Source organism: Maylandia zebra, linkage group LG5 (genome assembly GCF_041146795.1).
Source record: "Maylandia zebra isolate NMK-2024a linkage group LG5, Mzebra_GT3a, whole genome shotgun sequence".
NCBI classification, from domain to species: domain Eukaryota; kingdom Metazoa; phylum Chordata; class Actinopteri; order Cichliformes; family Cichlidae; genus Maylandia; species Maylandia zebra.
Window position 1 is genome coordinate 10,190,949 of NC_135171.1, and position 19,799 is coordinate 10,210,747.

The 19,799-nt window shown below is 36.9% G+C and overlaps 1 protein-coding gene and 1 long non-coding RNA gene across 3 annotated transcripts in view; one reads left to right on the forward strand and one right to left on the reverse strand.

Annotated features, from left to right (window-relative positions):
* cntn6 (contactin 6) overlaps positions 1 to 19,799 on the reverse strand; it is a 137,702-nt gene that overhangs the window by 105,674 nt on the left and 12,229 nt on the right. The window lies entirely within an intron of this gene.
* LOC143418732 (uncharacterized) lies at positions 561 to 2,660 on the forward strand. Its single transcript, XR_013098744.1, has 3 exons — positions 561 to 1,327; positions 1,704 to 1,852; positions 2,596 to 2,660. It is a non-coding gene; the product is annotated as an uncharacterized LOC143418732 (long non-coding RNA).

A 19,799-nucleotide genomic window follows, 5' to 3' on the forward strand; every position in this document is an offset into this window, starting at 1 on the left:
GGTCAAGCTGTTTATCAATCCCTATTATAATTGGGAGAATACGTAAGACTGTGATACCTGATTTAATCTAGCAATTATGACCTTGTAGCTTATTTATACTAGATCACGCCCACAGTACAGTATTGCTTGATTTTGTCATGCTGTCGGCCATGAAATGAAAATGATTTGATGCTTCTACATGGTTTTGTAGGTGCATAAATGCTTTAAAAAATGGGCCATTTTAGCCCATTGCTAGGTGGCTGCTGGGGAACATGACAACATTATAACATATTATGTATATTTCAGCTTTTGTGGATATAAATGAGATTTTATTTTAATGAAACTAAAACAGCATGATGCTTTGATAAGGTGTTATAGGTCCATAAATGCTAAAAACAGGCCATTTAGGAAGAAGATAGTATCTGTTGCTAGTTGGCTGCTAGGCAACCTGACACCATCGTATTATGCCATGCATAACTGCGGTTGGTATACAAAACTTAGATGTTGTTGTGAAATAAGAATTATGAAACGCCATTATACAACGTGAGCTGTTGCCAGGCAACATGATGACATCATAGTACACTGAAAAAAAGGGACTGGCCATCTCTTGGATTTATGTAAGCATCTTGCATGTATTTAACACAATTGCCTCATCTTTTAAAGATAAATGTAACTATATAGTGTAAAAACTACATGATATGCAGAAAGGGTGTATTAAATTGTTCATATCATGTTCAGGTGAAGTAAGTCAATAAGATAGCAACGTTAAATCTCGTGAAACCACGCGTGATTTTGTCTCGCGGGCTTTGGATCGTGGTTTAAAAAAGGCATCCATCTCAGTCAAGTCGAGCAGTCAACTCTACGTTTTTGGTATGTCTTGATTTTTTGAATTAATATTTACCATATTTCAGCCAAATGTAGTTAAACGTCTAGAGTGTCACCATGTAACATGCTAAAAAAGAGCCGTTAGCTTATTTGCTGTTTTATCTGTTGTCAAAGAATTGGCGCTTTTTCATTTGAATTTGTCTTTGGCACAAGAGCCGTAATATCACATTAAACCTAATTACGAGGCACTCATAACATAATTTGGTTTTCTGTGTGAATAGATTTGCCAAATGACTCTTCAGTTACATTGTGTATTTACTGCACCGTGGTGTTAGTGAGATTTTGGACATTGAACAGCTTTAGCTAATATCATCAGTGGCATTATGCTAGCTTACATCCCTACCCCTCCTGCCCTCACCTGCTGTCCTTTTGTTTTTGTTTTTTTTGCTGCACATTGAGAGATGACCTCTATTCTGCATTTCACCAGGAGTCAGCTAATGGATTGTGGGTTCAAGGTGTTATGGTAAGAAAGTATATTCTATTTTCGCTTAAGGTTTCTGTAACTTAATTATAATAGGTTTTTTATAATTATTAGGTGCATGCATACTCAAATAGACCACCCTATTAATACAACTGAGAAATCCAAAATCTGCCATAGGTTTAACTTATACCTGTATGTATTGTCAGAAAGGTGATTACTGGACTCACATTAATGCACACTTGAACTAAAATGAGGTTGTAACTTCTGGGTTGTTGGGTTGCAAATCAGGAACAAACATCTTTGGATTTTTTGAATCCCATAAGATCTGGAAACACAGTTTTTATTCAACAAAACATTACTGATTATTAACCAAGCACAATGCCTGCTGTTATTTCAAAATAATTTTATGTCATTTCAGATAAAATGCAGCATTCCAGTGCATCCCATGCCTTTACAGTCAAGGTTTCTGACGGAGCTGAGTTTCTCTCTGACAGTCTGCTGAAAGTGTTTGCAAAGTGATCGGGGGAACAGGGCACAAAGCTAAAGGATGTAGCTGCCATGATGACAGTAAGAACTTTAAAATTCTTTAACTACAAAGTTTATATGTATTGCATTAGGTCAGTAAAAGATTTTTATGCTGCATCCATTGAAACAGTCAACTATTACAAGTGAGTACTGATTCCACTGAAAGGATGCCATAATTTTCATCATGCATTTACTGGCCCACTGAGAAAAATTTATCTTTTTTAAAAAATATATGTTTTCTTTTTTCTTTCTCAGCAGGTGACCCAGGTGATTGATATATGCTTTTTTTTTCTTTTTTTCTTCTTTTTTTTTTCTTTTTCTGCTCATTCTGTTGGTTTTTGCCCTTCTCCCCCGTCCCTCTTCTCAGCTGTTTCTCTTTCCCTCTTTCTTTCTCCCCTTCTTTCCCCCAGTCAAGTCTGTCCCGTATTCAGCAAGTGAAAATAAAATAAACAATAAAAGGTGAATCAAATGGACCATTATGGCAAGGCTGGGATGGTCAATTTGGTAAAGTAAATCCGTTGGGCATCTTTCTTTGCCTTTAGACAACAATTCTGATGGCAAAAGAGCCAAACGGGACAGGCCAAAAAAAAATATATATATATATATGTTCTGGAAACTATATATCCATAAAGTTGATGTCAAACAGGAACTTTTGATATTGCTTTGTAGATGCTGGTGTTGCATGTTGACTGGTTTAAAAAGTCAAGAGTTTTTGTCTGGGATCATTTTCTTCTGTGCTACTGAAAAGTTCACAAATCTCTGTTTTCTTTGTTATAATACTTTAGGATGACATTAATGCTCAAAGGGAGTCTCATCAAAGTGCTCCGCATCTGTGTGAAAGACAATTGCAGGAGTTCATGGTGAGTGTTTTATGAGTAGATTGTGGCTTTGCAACATTTAAAAATGTATTTAGTTATCCACTTGATCCTCATTGGACTGGTTAGGACCAGTAGTCCTCTTTAATAATTTGAAGTTCACATGAGGCCTGGTAGTGAACTCGGCCGCCGGCCCTTGAGGCCCCACCCCTGTATTAGGGGTCACATCAGTGTGAAAAAACTTTAAATTTGTCATTCTAGTGAACCAAGGAAAATCCCACCAATATTTACATTAGCTTTTGTTTGGAAAAAAAAAAAGACCAACTGACCAACAGCTAACCAAATTGTGGGGCTGAAAGTCTAAATTCTAACATCTTCTGAGTGGCATAACCTGGATTTCTGATGGGCCAGTGTCTTTCTAACAAAAACTAATGTAAAGCATTTGAAATTATTATGTTTTTCACCCTCTCTTAGAAACTCTGTTAGACCATGAATGGCAGCATGGCAGGCCACTCTTTGGCTATAGCTATTTACTATGTTGCTTGCATTGGTTTAAATTACTATAACATTAGAACTGGTAGATTCAAAAGAGATGAGTTTAAAAAGGAATCTTAAAGAAATGTTTTGTGTTTAACCAGGACTTGACTGAGGGCACCGCACAGATTGAGAAAACCACAAAGAACATCTGTCTCCAGAGGATGCGGCAGGCAATGACTTTTCTGATGTTGGCATCATCATCGAGGGTATAGTAGTTCTTCAAGATCTGGATAACGTGACCTTTGCAGTAGCCATGCTGTTTGGACCTTTTTTATTCCTTCAATATGAGTTACCCATCACAGCTCTGCTACACTTTTGAGGTGATTCAAAGGGTGGTAATGGAGTTGGATGCAACTCAGCTCTCAAGAAAAGCTCACAACTAAGACAAAACTGCTCCTGCAAGGAAAGCTCACTGTTATGCATGTGAGGTGATCAGCTCTAGGTGAGAGGACATTTAAATCTCACACTTGTTCTGCTGCATTTTTGAAGCTCAATTCCAGGAACAGATCGCAGAGTTCATTTTTATATACTCTGCAACTGCCATGAGGACAGGGCCGTTTTTTTGTTGTTGTTGTTTGTTTTTCCTTTTGCTCTGTACAGCATTTTGGCAGCATTTTTAAATTTCTCTTTGTATTTTTTCTTTCTTTTACTAGTGAAGAGATGTAGCGTGAACAGTTATGCAGTCTAAATATCCCATATGGGTCGTGTGAAATGGTGTTTTCAGTTTCATTCAGTTGAAGTAAAGAACGTTGAATATTTCTAAGTGTGCTGTTTTGAACCAAGATGTCACAGTATGATCAGTGCTGTAATTTTTGACAGTCACTGTATCAATGTTATTTTTGCATCTCTTGAATAAAGGTTTTGACCTGCAAGTGCTAATTTCTTTAGTTATTGGGGTAAAATGGGTAATGTTAATAGGAAGGTGTTTGCCAATTCAGTAACCTAATTTAATGTTAATGGAAACTAACATTATCTCAAATTGTTTAGTTATAATTGTTGTTTAACTGAATCTTGATTTTTGATCTTGATTTGTTCTTTCCCAACATTTTTCAAAAGAAACAGTCTAATTTCTTTGCTGTGATTGATTCCAGAGAACACGGAAGAACTGACATTATTTAACTGTTGATTTATGTAGATTCAGTGGAGGAGTAATGTCAGTTTAATTCTTTACCTACTGTCAATGCAGTGAAATTAGACATTTTGTTTTGAAAGGTTACTGGTGGATGCCAGCAACCATCTTGGAAGAGAACAATACAATCTGTTATAAGGCCTCCATTTGAAAATTGTGTATTTGATACTAGAATATAATAGCAAAATGTAATTTGAAGATAACATGTAGTATTTAAGTGACCAAGTAGTATTGGGTAAAAGTTATTGAATGGTGTTGGGATAAAGTGAGAAAATTGTGAAGGATTAAAATATTCCAAGAGCTCAAATTACTTCATCAAAACATGTTTAAGTCACATTTTATCAACACAAATTGCACAGGCTTATTGAACATGAATAAATTGTGTTAATTTAACTCAATTGTTTAAGTTGCTGCCAAAGCAAAACATCTGTGTGCAACAAATGTCCACCATTGAATTAAGTAAATCCAACAACATATTTTTTTCAGTGTACCTGGTATAGGTAAAAACCCTTAGGGGCCCAGGATCTACTAGTGTGCTTGGAAGTGCCACTTTTTTCTGCAGCATGTTTTAATTGCAACAGAGATTCTCTGCTGGGCGAAAACTGTATGTTTTATGAGTGCAGCTTGTTAAGCTGTTCTGTACTTATATAAGTAATGAAGCTGGACCATGAAATTACACCAGCACAAACTGTGCATTGCATTCTCGCTAGAATGTGTATGTTAATTAGTTCATGTATTTATTTGGTGAAAAATGTATGAATGTTTTTATAGTTGTTTCTAATGTGCGGCTAAGTCTCTTTTGCATTCTGGAATTGCAGCTACGAGAACACATAACACATAGAATACATACATACACAGATACATAGCATACAAATACTAAGAATACTTATTCAATCAGTAAAAGTTCTGATCGGCCAAAGTGACTAAGTAACCTTCTATGTCTTCCCTGTCATGACAGTAACTTTTAATGTTTAAATATATGGAATTTAGAGATTCAGAACTGTAATATGCAGCTGTCACCTTAGAAATAAACAGCAGCACCAAGAATGCACTCAAGGTTAAAAATGTTTTACTTGAATTGAAATGTTTATTTTACTGCTCTGTGTGCATAATCCCAAGATTAACAGTGTTCTATCGTCTTACTTATAACAGCTGTGTTGTACACGTAGGGTATATTTTGGTGGGAAGAGTCATATAAGACATGAAAAAAGCCCTGTTTTATGTGGGCGTGCCTGAAGTAGAAAGTCAGGCTGAACAGAGACCTGTGATTTTTGACGGGATTTGAGTTTTGTTGAGCAAACTAATGCAAAGAAAGGAAGTGTTGAGCTTGCTTTGTATTACACCACTCTGGTATAATCTCCTTATATCGTGAGTTACCATTAGCTGGGCATTGGGCATAATTGTTTTTAGACTGCATTTGTTTACATTTTGAAAATCTTTTTACACCAATTAAGTTAGGAACAACCTGGGATTACTCAGTAGAGCTCAGAAGCAATTATTTTCTTGGTTTTACCTCAGGATAGAGACTTATTATTGTTAGCTATTACTATCTGTTTTATTCACTTTTTAACTTATGATCTCTTTTAAACTTAAAGAAGTTTAAAGAAAATTAAATAATATGAAAGTATTGCAAAGAATTGAAATCTCTCATATTTAAGCAGTGGCAATCATGAAAAACTACAACCCGCTTATGGTGGAGTCTTCATAATTTTAATTAATTCGGACTGATAAAATCCACATTCCAATCTCTTTAGTTGAAACCTTTGTTGTATAAAAACTCTCCACAGAGATCTGTTGTTGTTGGTTTTTTTTATCATGTGAGGCGACTCGTACCACAGAGAAATGGTCTGTGTGGTATTATTTTATTTTTTTCTTGTCATATTTGCCTCATTAGCACATCAGCACAAATATGAAAAAAATTAAAATTCTCCCACTGGCATCGATCCTGAATATAATTTGATAATCTGGGAACACAAATTGTCCCTGTGCAAGCTAATTTAACATACTGCAGACCAATGTTTTTTTTACTTTTATTGTCTTAGGCTTGTACTTGTTTGATCACGTTATGATGTGCACCAAGAATTTTGTTATGCTTTCAAGCTGTCATTTTTTTGTTTGTTTTTTAATAAAATAGAGTATGCAGTTTATGAGGTGAAATCACAGATATACAAAGTCTACAATTTAAAAAAAAGGAAATACTGTTTAGGGACTATTTTTCTTCTTTAATAGTGCTTTCAGCATTGAACACTAATCTCACTGGAGGACTTCAAAACTTTACTACCCTGAAAAAAAAGCTATATGGAGTGCACTGGCTAGGTCTGTCTTCACTTGAAAAACAAGCTTTCTGTAGATATATATATATAGATATATATATATATATACAACATAATTTTAGACAATATGTTAAAGAAGATATACAGAGATGAAAAAAACAAAGAAACCTTTTTTTGAGCAATCAGTGGATATAGCCTCCCCTGGCAATTATCCTGTTCTTTCAACACAGCGTGTGAGTGTTTTTAAAAAGAGACACAGATTGTTTATAAGTCCATTGCTAGTCCAGACCTGTAATTTGATTTGATAGCACTGGATTGTCAGTAACCTTTTCTCTGAGCCAGCTTGTTTAAAAAGCGACCTTGTAACCCTTGACATCTTTAAGTTGTCACATAAGATGAAAGCCAAGGTAACAGCTCCTTTGAGCTGATCCGTAATTTGTACACCAAATAACTGACTACGCGGTTTTATGACAGAACCTTCGAGATTTAAAACTCACAATATCCACGCAATACTAATCAATACCACAATCGCAGTTCAAGATATTTGGTTTACTCTTTGTTGCACTTCAAATCAAAGCTTAATTTGTTGTGCAGGATTGTGAACTTATGGAGTAAATTAGATTTGTGTTCAGAGGTTTCTCATTTCAAACTGAATATGCATTGAGGGATTTCTGGGGCTATTCTGAAAATTAATTATTAAAGGCTGTCCAGCGGCTACAAATAGTCTCAGATACCCTCTCTCAGCCCAGGAGTATTTAACATGCATCACAGTTAATGGCCACCACATGAATGTTTAAATGTTTCAAAAGGTTATGTACCCTGTAGCCTTTTGAAAAGGTTACCCACCCTGCAGTGTTAGACCCATCACCTAGTAGATGTCCTAAAGTGACACAGCTGCTCTGCATTGTGTGTCTGGCAAAACAACACAGAGGTGTTATATGAATTGGTCGCTGTTTGACAGTGATCTGGGGCGATCAGTGAGGCAGGCTTTCTTATTTTGCTGATTTAGTCATAGGTAATAAAATGCAAGCAAAATCTAGGTCTCGTCTAAAACATCAGTAGCATAATGAAGGTAAAAAGTTTTAAACAGATGTATAGATTAAATAAGATTTAAATAAGAAGCCAAAAGTATTATTAGTAGTAGTAGTCAAAAACACCATGCAAGCCACTTTACAATCCCACTTCTGATCCCAGATTCACTGACAACAGTTCCACTGTGTGAATAATCCATCACCAAACAAATGAAATAACAGTCCTATTTTAACTATAGTGACTGGATATGCAGTTCTGCTTGTTTTCCTCCACTTTACCTTAGGGCTGCTCGATTATGGCAAAAATGATAATCACGATTATTTTCACTGAAATTGAGATCACGATTATTTGACGATATTTATTTAACCCTTTAAGACCTACTATAGAACCAAGTCCACCAGAGCTTTTTTTTTTTTTTTTACATGCTGTAGTGCCATTTGTGGGAGCATTTCAAGTTGCTATACAACTGTTATAGCCCATATTTTACTAATATGTATGCATTAAGTCCATAGTAACTACATTAATTGCAAAAAAGTGCAATAAACTACAAAAAAAATTGAAAATCGCTTTTGTTTTGTTTACATACATTTCTACTTGGAGAAATTTAAGAGGTTTATCCCTCAAAACTTTAAATACAATAAAGTTGCAAAAAATAGTTTACAACAACAGGAAATTTATTTTGAGTGTCTTCATAGTTTTATTTTGGAGATACAGCAATTTTTATATATTGCAGGAAAAACAAAAAACAATCCTATGATGCAAATTTGCAAAGAAAACAGCAGGTGCATCATTTCACTGTGGGAAGTGTTACGAACAGCTGATGGATCGGCAAAGCGTGTTTCTGGAATATTATGTTTTTGTTCCTGCAAGCGCTTTTTATGCAATTTTTGCAAAGCTATATGTGGAACGAAACCGTGACCGAGGACAAGCTGATGGCATCAGATGTAAGTACAACTCCTCCGGTTTCATATGCAAAACAAATTATTGCGCTAGCTTACACGGTTCAGGTTCTACAGGGATTTAAAAATAATTACCCAAAACGGAGCGTGCTGCTCTGACCGGCTTTAAAGGGTTAACAATGACTTTAAAAAAATAATATAAAATAGTGCGCAACACCACTGAAGTTTTTTTTTAAACTCTCTTTTCAACCAACGGCAGTCACTCTCCAAATAACTTCTGCTTAGCTTTCCGAGCTTCCCTCGGGTCCTCTTAATCAGCGGTCTCCAACCTTTTTTGCGCCACGGACCGGTTTATGCCCGACAATATTTTCACGGACCGGCCTTTAAGGTGTCGCGGATAAATGAGGGAGGGGCTAATAATCGGCTCAGTCATTTTTAATGATCGTTGAAAGCCCAGATCGTAATCATGATTAAAATTCGATTAATTGAGCAGCCCTACTTTACCTTGTTGCAGAGTTAGCTGAAACCAAAAACACAACTGAGTGGAAGTTTGGGTTTGTGTCAAATATTTGCTCCATAATTAATGGATCGCTCTGTAAAAGCATCTGTTTGCTATATTAACTTAAAAGGGGATGACATGTCAACACTATATCACAGATGTTGGTGTTTCTTGTTAAGGGACATCTCAGCATGCAGACTGAAGGAGCTGGGGTTCAAACCACCAACCTTGTTCAAACATGTTTTATTTATTTCCCATTGAGTCACCGTCCTCTGCAAGTGTTCTTCAGGTTTTAGATCTGCCCCAAAGCTACATCACATAACTGTAGGACCAATGATTATAGTAAGACTTGGAATTAGGTTTGAATGATACCAGAGAAGAAATCATGTGCAAGGATAGGCCCTGTCTAATTAAAAATACTTTTGAAGAGCCCTTTTGAATATGCACTTGAAATGCACAGATCTTCACCTAATATCTTCAACATCTGTGACAAATTCCAATCTTATGCCTGCTGTGACAGATGACCAGAGAGTTGGAATAATAATCTTATGTTTCCAACCCTGCAAAAATTTTTTACGTTTTTTAACCCAGGTTTCCGTAAATATTGATATTTAATGTGTGGTTAAAAGCATGTGGAAAAAAATCCTTCATTTTAAAATGCTACACTGTACTGTATTTTTAGACTTTTTTTCTATGTTGCTTGCAGGAGGGGACTGTTTGTGTTTACTGGTAAGTTACTCGTCCTCCATTCTGCTCCTAGTTGTGTAATGGCAATCCTGGAGTTAGTGTTTAACTGAGGATCTCCTTCATTCAGATTGTTTTCACTGGAAACCCACAATTTTCTTTCACAAAAATGTGTCACCTGACAAATCCTTCAACATTCTGCTTTGTCAATCAGAGCAAGGTAGACGGTGGAAGGAGAGGAAGGGCAAGGTGCTGAAAAAGATATAGAATGGCTATACGTGGTAGAGCAACTCACGCACAGCTTTATCTTGTTCACAGAGGGCAAGCACATGGATTCTTCCCCCAAAGAAAGTAAGTGAAAACCTGCCATAGAAACAACACTGCACGCTAGCAGCACCCGTGTTCTGGAGTAACACTTTGTCCAGAGAAAGCTGCATGGACTCATTAACATCTTTTGCTTCTCTTTGCTGTAAGGCATCGCAGAGCAGCCTGAGAAAATAAGTGTGCCGTGTGCAGTTTTCTGACAACATCTTATAGGATTTCAGCTTCCTGAAATTTGCATTTTATTCCCTTTTGCTGTTTGTCCAGGCTGCTTAAGAAACATGGGAGGGTGGAGTTGCTTGGTGCGGCTTAAAGAGTGGTGAAATAGCCACAATCCAAGGGCCTACTCATTAAAGGTCTCCGAATTCATCAAATTTGCCCGGTGGACATTTAGCGCATTGCCAAATTCTGCAGAGTAATCTACTTTTAACACACAGTCTGACTTGTAACAATAACATCAAAAGGCGGGAGTGAAATTGCAAAAGCACAGTGTCAGAAGACGGTTTACAGACCGCTCTTCGAGCATGCAAGGTGAGAAAGAGTTCACGTGTTCTGTCAGTAATTACGCCATGAAGCATTGCATGAAAATGGGAATATTATACCAATTAGAATTTCTGCAACAAACATAAACAGCTTAACCAAATGACAATGATACACAGAGGGAAAGAAAAAACTAATTATATTATTGCTTGCATACGAACATAATTGAGTATGAAGCAATACGACTGCATCATATTCATGCACAATAAAAGGATATAATGCATCTTATTGTACATTATCCAAAATAAATAAATAAATAAAAGTGCAGACGATTCTGTGAACTAACAACAGACAGATTTATCAGCGAACAGTGGCGGATTATAGCCGCTAATGGGTTCAGACTTGACTTCGTCATGCTCCATTAAGACTATAGATTACATGCATGCAAACAAAGTTGCTTTGTTAGAGCTATCTGTCTGTACAGGATTTGTTCTTCAAAGCAGTGAAGGTTGAATATGATCTGCAGTGGTGTTCTGAATATTATTTTTCATTCAGAACAATTATTGGAACGGACGCAGGAGGAAAACACCTCTTTTAAATCTCTGTGTTGTCCTGAATATCATTGAGATGCAGACAGAGACAAACCGTTGGAGACAAATTCCCATTCGACATTTATGGTCCTTGAGAGTATAATGAAATTCTTATCTTTCTAAACATGCATAGATCTCACTAAGCTCTCACCAGAAATAAGAGTCCTTTGGCCAGCTGTACATTTGAGATAGATCTACGGCACTGCATCCAGATCAGCGTGTGAGGAAAACCTAACAGCAAAGCTTCACTTGGACTTGTTAGTAAACTAAAGCCTCTCATTTCTTTTTATTAATTTAGATAATTTGACAGTACAAACGACTCAGAATAAGAAACAACAATTATAGTCCCACATTTAAAAGTCACGTTGCTGCCTGTTAAGTTTGATGAACTGCTTGTAAACAAACTGACGACACGTCTTCAGGCCATCGAGAATTTTGACATCAGCAATAATGAGTGATGGAAGTATGATTACAATGACCATAAAAATGACAAACAAGGCTGTGGCTTCATCTGTCCATATTAAGATAAGCTTGAGTGAGAAGTGAGAGGCTTAGGGGAGGCATTCAGTGGGATGCTGATTTGAATATGATTAATGGAGGGCCAGGTCTTCAAATCCCATCCAGCTCCTGCAGTCAGCCTCTCCCTGATAGGCTACCACTCAAAGTTGCTTCTGCTATCACGGCTCAAACTCGCCGTCTGTTTGTGCCCAGAGCTCAGGAGGGGGAGACGTCTGGGTGCCGTCTAAGCCTAGATCACAACAGAAAGGGTTACAGGCGGTCTGCCTGGCCAACTGGACTGGAATTCAGCATCACGACATCTCAGCCAATAAGAGATCATTTTGATCTAAAACATTCTGCTGTTTTTGGAAGGCTTTAATTGTTTTACAGAGAAAACAAAAACAAAACAACACGATAAGAACAGGAGATGTTGCCTAAAAGCATAAAATTATATTGGAAGTATGAGCGGAATTAAGACCACCAAACACCAATCACATCACATAGCAAGGAGAGAAAAACACTCTGAATTATACCAGTTCTTTATTCCGACACACGGAGAATACACTATAGTCATGCGGTCTTAAATGTGAACCAAATGGTAGGTGGTCAGGAAGTATTCCAGTAATGTCTCCTGATGGGTTTTTAAGGAAAAACATACTGAACCTCATGTGTCCATGTCCATTTTAATATCACATCACAATCACCAGATTGTTTTTTCTGGAAAATCCCTCTAAACTCTTTCTTCTCTGGTGTAAAAAGAAGAGTCTTTTGGTTATTGATTGTTTTGGGGGTTTTTTTTTACACACACACAAATGGAAGGAGTAAAACTAATGGTTACATGATATTCACAGTACTATCTCCACTATCTGTCAATGAAAACTAAAGATATTTAGTCTAGGTTTCAACCATGATATTTTGGGTTCTCTGTGTTTGCTAATTCTTAGATATTTCAACTATTTTGATGTTGTAGATAGTCTCTGTTTCTGGCTACAGGTGTTATTCTAGTCCATCACAAGTTTATTGGAAAAGGCTAAATTGATACCACAGATGGAGATGCAGCCGCTCTCACTTTCACTATATGTTGTTGTTCTGCTGGCATGTTTGTTTCAGCTTTTTTGTTGCACTTTCCATGCTGGTTGGTCACACCACCATGATTAAAATGAAAAACTGAGCAAAAGGAAAAACCTTGGACTGAAATACTCAGAATAAAACAAAGCATGGGATTGTACTGTGTCTAGAGCCACATTTGTATGGTAACTTGCATGAAGATGTATAAACACAACCTAACTTATAGCAACTTTAAACCCCAAACTATCCATAAGAAGTTAAGTTATATTGATAAATTTACAGCATTGCACATTTGCCAAGAAAGCTCTAAATTCTGCTGTGCAGCTTTCTGGTGAAGTGTGGTTAACATGTATGAGAAGACCTCGAACTACAATACACTGCTCCAAAAACTTAAACCAACACTTCAAATTTCAATGTGAAAAATCATGCATGGGTAATACGTTAGGAACAAAAGAATGCATCATTGTTTGATGGAAATTATACTCCAAGAATCTAAGTGAAAAATGGTGCAGCAGGCTAGTCCATTTCAGTGAAATTTCAGTACAGCAACTCAAAATGACACACAGTGGTCCCCCCTGATTGTATTCATGCTGACAACATTGGGCTATGCTCCTAATGAGACAATGGATGGTGTCCTGCATGGTGTCCTGGGGAATTTCCTCCCAGATCTGGATCAGGTCATCGCTAAGCTCCTGTACAGTCTGAGGTGCAACATGGTGGCATCGGATACACTGAAACATAATGTCCTAGAGGAGTTCTATTGGATTGGTGAGGTGAGTGTGGGGGCCAGTCAGTGATATCAAGTCCTTCATCCTTCCTTCATCAAGCTGCCTGCATCGTCATACGAGGCTGGGCATCGTCATGCACCAGGAAGAACCCAGGACCCACAGCATCAGAGTAGGGTCTGACACTGGGTTCAAGGATTTCATCCTGATAACTAATGGCAGTCAGGGTGCTGTTGTCTAGATGTAGAGGTTTGTGCAGCCTTCCACAGTTTCTCCAAATCCTTTTACATCTGTCACATGTGCTCAGAGTGAAACTGCTCTAATCTGTGAAAAGCACAAGACAGCCAGTGGTGGTCTTGCCAATTCTGATATTTTACGGCAAATGCCAGTCAGGGTCCAGGGTGGGCCCATTGAAGGACGTCAGGCCCTCAGCCTGAGGGTTGTCTCATTCTTGCCGCTCTAGTGCACTTCATTTTTTTCAGCCGTGTATTAAATCTATGGGAAATCTCTAACAGCCCATTCAGTCAACAGAGTTTTTGAATGATGATATCAGTATGGTTGATGTTACACTGCAGTTACTACAGCCGGCAAAGCAGCCAAATGATCATTTTTCTTCGACAAATGTTTGGTTGATTGCTCCTGATTTCACATTTTGAATAATTTCTTGGAATTGAACCATAACAGTCTATTTGATAACAGTGAGGGGAAAGCATCAGTATCTAGAAATTACACGACCAGGAGCTACCAGATTTACGGGACCTCGGAGCAATTCTAAATGAAGATTTGAGACTTTTGAGATAATGTGAAACTATATTGTGGTCTCTCCTGGAAGCATGCATAAAGCGAGGCACATTGAAAACACTGGGATGATCAACTTCATCGGCTTGGCTTTCTAACATGTTTGGTAGATTTATTTTTAATCTCAATATGCTGTACTGATCGCAGTTTACGGAAATGTGGTCACATCGTGGGAGAGCTTACCCAGTTCAACAATTTCTCATTTGATATCATCCCATCTCGTGCCATCTGGCATATAAAGTTCAGCATGTGCATATTCAAATCTGAAGTGGACTTCTGCAATCTCATCTGTGCTTTCTATATTTCCTTAACAGATATACTCTCTTGAGGAAATACAGAATATATCAATATATCAGAATTTGTTTTGTCCAAACTAGAAGAACAAGATGACCTACAATCGATGCATACGCAAAAGTACTCTACAGAAGTTTCATATATGACAGATGTACGCTGCTGAGTGACTTTATTGGTTTAGCACTGGACAAACTTCAGACTGTGAGCAGCACAAGCACAAAACAAAGAAACAATTTGCTACAGTATGACAGGTAGCATTATTAGCATTGCAACCTCTGCCAATTCCAGTGCTCAGATGAAAAGGATTTCACCAGACTAAATACAAATGCATTCAACTGAAACCAGCATATGTTGTCCTCAGTCTGCAAGTTTAAGACTGCAAATACGAACCAATTTAGAACACGTAGCTGAGCAAACACGACTGTCAGTATAATAAGCAGCTTTTACTGTCTCTGCAGGTTGATAAGACGAGCCAGTGTCAATCAGGAAATATTTTATAATCATGAACTACTTCTGTCCTCTTAACTTCCAAGCTTCCTCAAACCTTTGTAAGTAGAGAATCACATTCACAGCAACAGGAATCCAATAATATTATAAATAAATCATTTGTTGTAGACAAGCTTGTGGGAGCAAGCTGCAATCCTTTGAGCAACCTTTAGAGGCCATTTATTTAAGCACATGTAAAATATTTGCATTTGTTCTCACTTTTTTAATATTTTGAATTTTGGCTGAATCCTGGAAACCTGAAATCCTGTTTTTCAAAATTCTACAGATAAAAAAATATAAAAATATAAAATATATTAAAAAAATATGGAGAAAATATGTAGATAATTTTTGTCAAGGTAACAAATACATTTGTCTTTGGTGGGATTAAACTTGAAAGTTCATGTTTGTCTCCTTTTTTGCTTTTACTGTTTTTAGTCCTTTTTATATTTTTCTTATACTCAATATGCAGTGTTGGGTAAGTTTCTTTAAAAAAGTAATTAATTACTAATTACTAATTACTTAGTCAATATTGTATTTAAAATGCTTATCTAATTACTGTGTCAGAAAAGTAACTTAATTACTCAATAAGTAATTTAAGTAAATACTTTTTAAAATCCCTATAAAGCTTGAATGGACAAACAATAGAAATTAAACTCGTTAAATAATAAATACATTTTTTTAAAGACGGAGACTCTACAGTACGCAGCGGTAGCATCTCTTCCACAATGTGGCCTGCAATCATTTTTTAAGCTCACCTTCAGATGCTTTCTGTGCTGCTGAAGTAAAATCAAGTTTTGCCTGCTTAGCAGGAGTTGCCACGGTGTTCTCCATGGATGATGAACAAGAATCACTCAGAAGTGTTCGTCTATGCTCTCGTGTCAAGCGCTTCAGTAGATTACTCGTGCTATTAACAGCAGCCGATAGTTTCTTCTCCCCAGGACATAGTTTACATATTACTGTAATGTTCTTCTCTGCTTGTTTCAGAAAAGTGAAGAGACGGGAATATGTCCATTTCAAAAAACAGCCGACATCTTCCGCTTTAGAATACGACTATGCAGCAAACTGGCGTGAAATGACGTGCACCTGGCGGGCAGAGTTTACTTCTACGTTTAGAAGACAAATTATTGAAATTAAATAATGATATTCAGCGAGTTTAATTATTTTACAATGTAACGCAAGTACATTGTAAGTAACTGTAATTAAAATACCTAAAAATGAACAGTATTTAGTTACTCTACTTTTTCAGTGGAAAAGTAATTTAATTACATTAACGCTTTACTTAGTAACGCATTACACCCAACACTGTCAATATGAATCTTAAATCTGGTCCGTTTTATATTTTATCTAAACCATGTGTCCTGTGGTTAAAAGGTACAACAGGAACACGCTTGTCATTCTAATGCCTTACGTTGAAGCAGGTGTAACTATGAACAACACTTTTTATTAGAGTTCATTAGAATTTGCCAGTGGATCTTTTCATCATAACTGCTATGTCCACGTGTGCTTTTGTCATGACATGTGAGGGTATTCACTGATAAACCTTGATAGTACCACCAGAAGACCAAGGACACAACACAGTAAAGTGTTCCTTTAAGGAAGCACAGGCTTACCTAAACACAATCAGCATGGCAGCTGCTGAGTCTCACCTTCTAGTTCATGCCACTTTAAAGACATCAAAGGTGATGTCAGCAGAGAGCATGTCATCCCTATCAAGCCTTACATGCATTAAGGTCAACTTTGACAAAGTCAACATCCTTCAGCTACTCAACTGCTCCAACCCCCCCAACAAGAGCTGACTGAGACTTTCTGCCTCTGCTCAGTTTGCTCCCACCGCACTACACCAAGCAAATAAATTTATGAAATGAGACAGCAGTTATGGAATAACACGCAGTAAAGATGGGGTTTTCAGTGTCAAGGATGTTTATTAAATGCATAAAAAGATGCATAGCTGTCTTCAATGTGAGACTCTTGTACAGATGACACTTGTTTTTATAACGTGACATTTTCATTACGCTCTTACTGAGTGCAGTGCATGTTTCTATCATGAATTCAAATGTGCTGTCTTTTCACACATTATTCCTGCGTCAGAGTACACACTGCACCATGTGGCTGAGGTCAAAAAATGTTCTGACCCGGTGTATTTTGATTCACTTCACCATCTGCCTGGTCTAATCTACAAGGTCATTTAAATCCCTATTCTCGCTTGACCTCAGATCAAATTGTAATAATCACTCAGGCTTGGCATATAATGCTAAAAAATATGAAGCTGTGTCACAAAGGCAAAAAAACCCGTCACTTTCATAACTGTTTGTTTTAAGAGTTTCTCTCATTCACAGAAATCTCCAACTTTGCACTAATGCCACAGTGATGCACGTCAAAAACAAACCTTTCACTTGCTAACTCAATTTAATTTAAAGTGTTATATTACACAAACCTTTTTTTCAGATGCATGTATGTGTCTACACACTGTAAACTCAAATGCTCATTTGACTCATTTATTTAAATTGGCTTTTAACTAGATTTGTGCTGTTTGATTGTGCTGTTTTATGTTCATCTGTTTTATATTGTTGTGAATCACTTTGTGGTTTTTATCCTGTGAAAAGTGCTATGTAAATCAATAAAGTACTTAAATGAAATAATATAAAGTTAATTTTTTAAAACAGCCCTACTAATTAAAAAAGCTTAAGTTTATCTATCATTTTCTTTCATTTAAGTTAGTTTAACTTATCATGTTTGATCAACTTTAGCTATTTTTGCATATTAAGTATCTGCTACTATAATAATACTAATATTATTTTGTTTTACTAATTTATCTAAATTAAATGGCAGACGTTTGATTCCTGGGGTCAATTTGACATCAAACATAAACAATATTAGTCTTTAGTCTCATATAACAGCTGGATTGATTTCGATTCTGAGAGAAGACAATGGAGTAAAACTAACTAACAACTAATATGAACCAGCTTTCTGATGAAGATGATTATGATTATGAACTGAAGAGGAGATTTTTCATTAAATCATCCTGTGAATTAGTGGATAGGTTTACAATCACCCTCTCTCATTAATTCAGGACGAGTCTATTGAACCAGATCAGAGATGTTGCAGCGACCCCAAGAATGTTTTAGGGCTTACAGTCCTGGAATGTATGCGGTGAGTTTTACATAAGCAAAACAACACTATACAAGAACAGGCACAATGTACAGTAAGTGCACACTGACAATTAAACCTATGAAATGCAATGTATTCAAAAATAGGAGAGCGTATGGTAAACAGCCAAAAGCTGAACAATGTTAAATTAGCAAATTAATATTCAAACGCAACTAAAGCTTCACGGTATGACCACTGAGCAGCAGGAAACACAATAAAGCCAGTGCACTAACGCTGCACACAAAACTCCAGAAAGAGATATTTCTGTTCCTGAAGCAGAAAAAAGAGTGGTCAGGTTTCAGCTTATGAGGCTCATCACTTAGCTGACTGGCATCTGTTCTTTGGGATTTCTCAGTAAAACCAAAACTAATGAGGAAATTTGATCTTGTTAGCGCTGGCCACACTTATCACATGCGTTCTGCTAAAAGTCATTCCAGGTGGTGTGCAGACTGTAATATTAACTTAATGCGCCTTGGCTGTAGAAGTAGGCTGAATTTGTATTGAATTTGTTACCTAGAAGTTATTTATAAAAATGAATGGCTCTAATTACTGATTTTTCTAACGACTTCCCACCCTTTCCACCGTGCTGAGTTCTGAGCACTGCCAAAACATGTGTGTCCTGCACGCAATACTGCACCTAAACCCATATCGTGAAGGCACACAGGCGGTGCTGAAACACCATTATCTCTATGTGAGAAATGCGTTGGGAGAAGACTGGGAACTGAAGGTTGCTGGAGGCAGTCCTAAGTGCTGCTATTTGGCGCTTGGTAGCTGTGATATACAGCGATAATAATTTTGACCACAAAAATGTAGCCTTTTATTTAAACAAATATGTCTGGAGTTTATTCAAAATTATATGGCCGTAGCTGAAAAATGAAACCATCAAAAAAAAAATGTCTGCAACTGAAGATCCTTCACTGACCACTTGGGTCATTCAGTCCTCAGAGAGGTGGTGCTGCAGACAATAAACACACAATTTTCCTTTCTTCATGATAACCCCATCATCTGATTTAACGTCCCTGGACTTGACCTTTCATATGTGTTTTAAGTGTTGGTTCCTCTGGATAAATTTGCTAATCAATGTTACCATTAATTAGCCGTATCTGTGTAACACACACAAATAATCTAGGCACCAAAATAGCTATTGTTAGGCTCCTAACCAATGCAGTAAATGTTTAGTGTTCCGCTCTAAACAAACAAACAAAATAAAATAGTATGTCTGGTTCCTGTTCAAGTCACTCTTTTTGTGACTACTTGCAATTTGGTACATATTATTTTCTGTCCACAGTTCACAATAGTTGAAAGGAAAGAGTGCAGCCTTCTTTCCATCAGTACTTTTAACACAGTTAGTTTTGGCAGCTATTGTGACTCAGCAAAGAAAAAATGGAGAAAAAATGAACATGTTGCAAAATATTATCCACTGTTAGGAAGTAACCCACCCTAATATGACACATTGAGGCCCTAGTTATATTTGTGTGTATATATATATATATAATTAAAATTATGTCATTAACGTAGATTAAGCCGTCATCACGATTAACGCGATAAAATTTTTTAAAGCTATTAACGCATCTGGAGTGCAGAATGACTCAAAATCCCTGAAATGTTTCTGTCCAAGCCTTTCGGGAAGTTTGTCCAAGTAGTTACCTTTGCATATGCGCAAATGTGTAATAGATCTGGTAGTGACGGGCAGCTGAACCAATCACATTGTGCG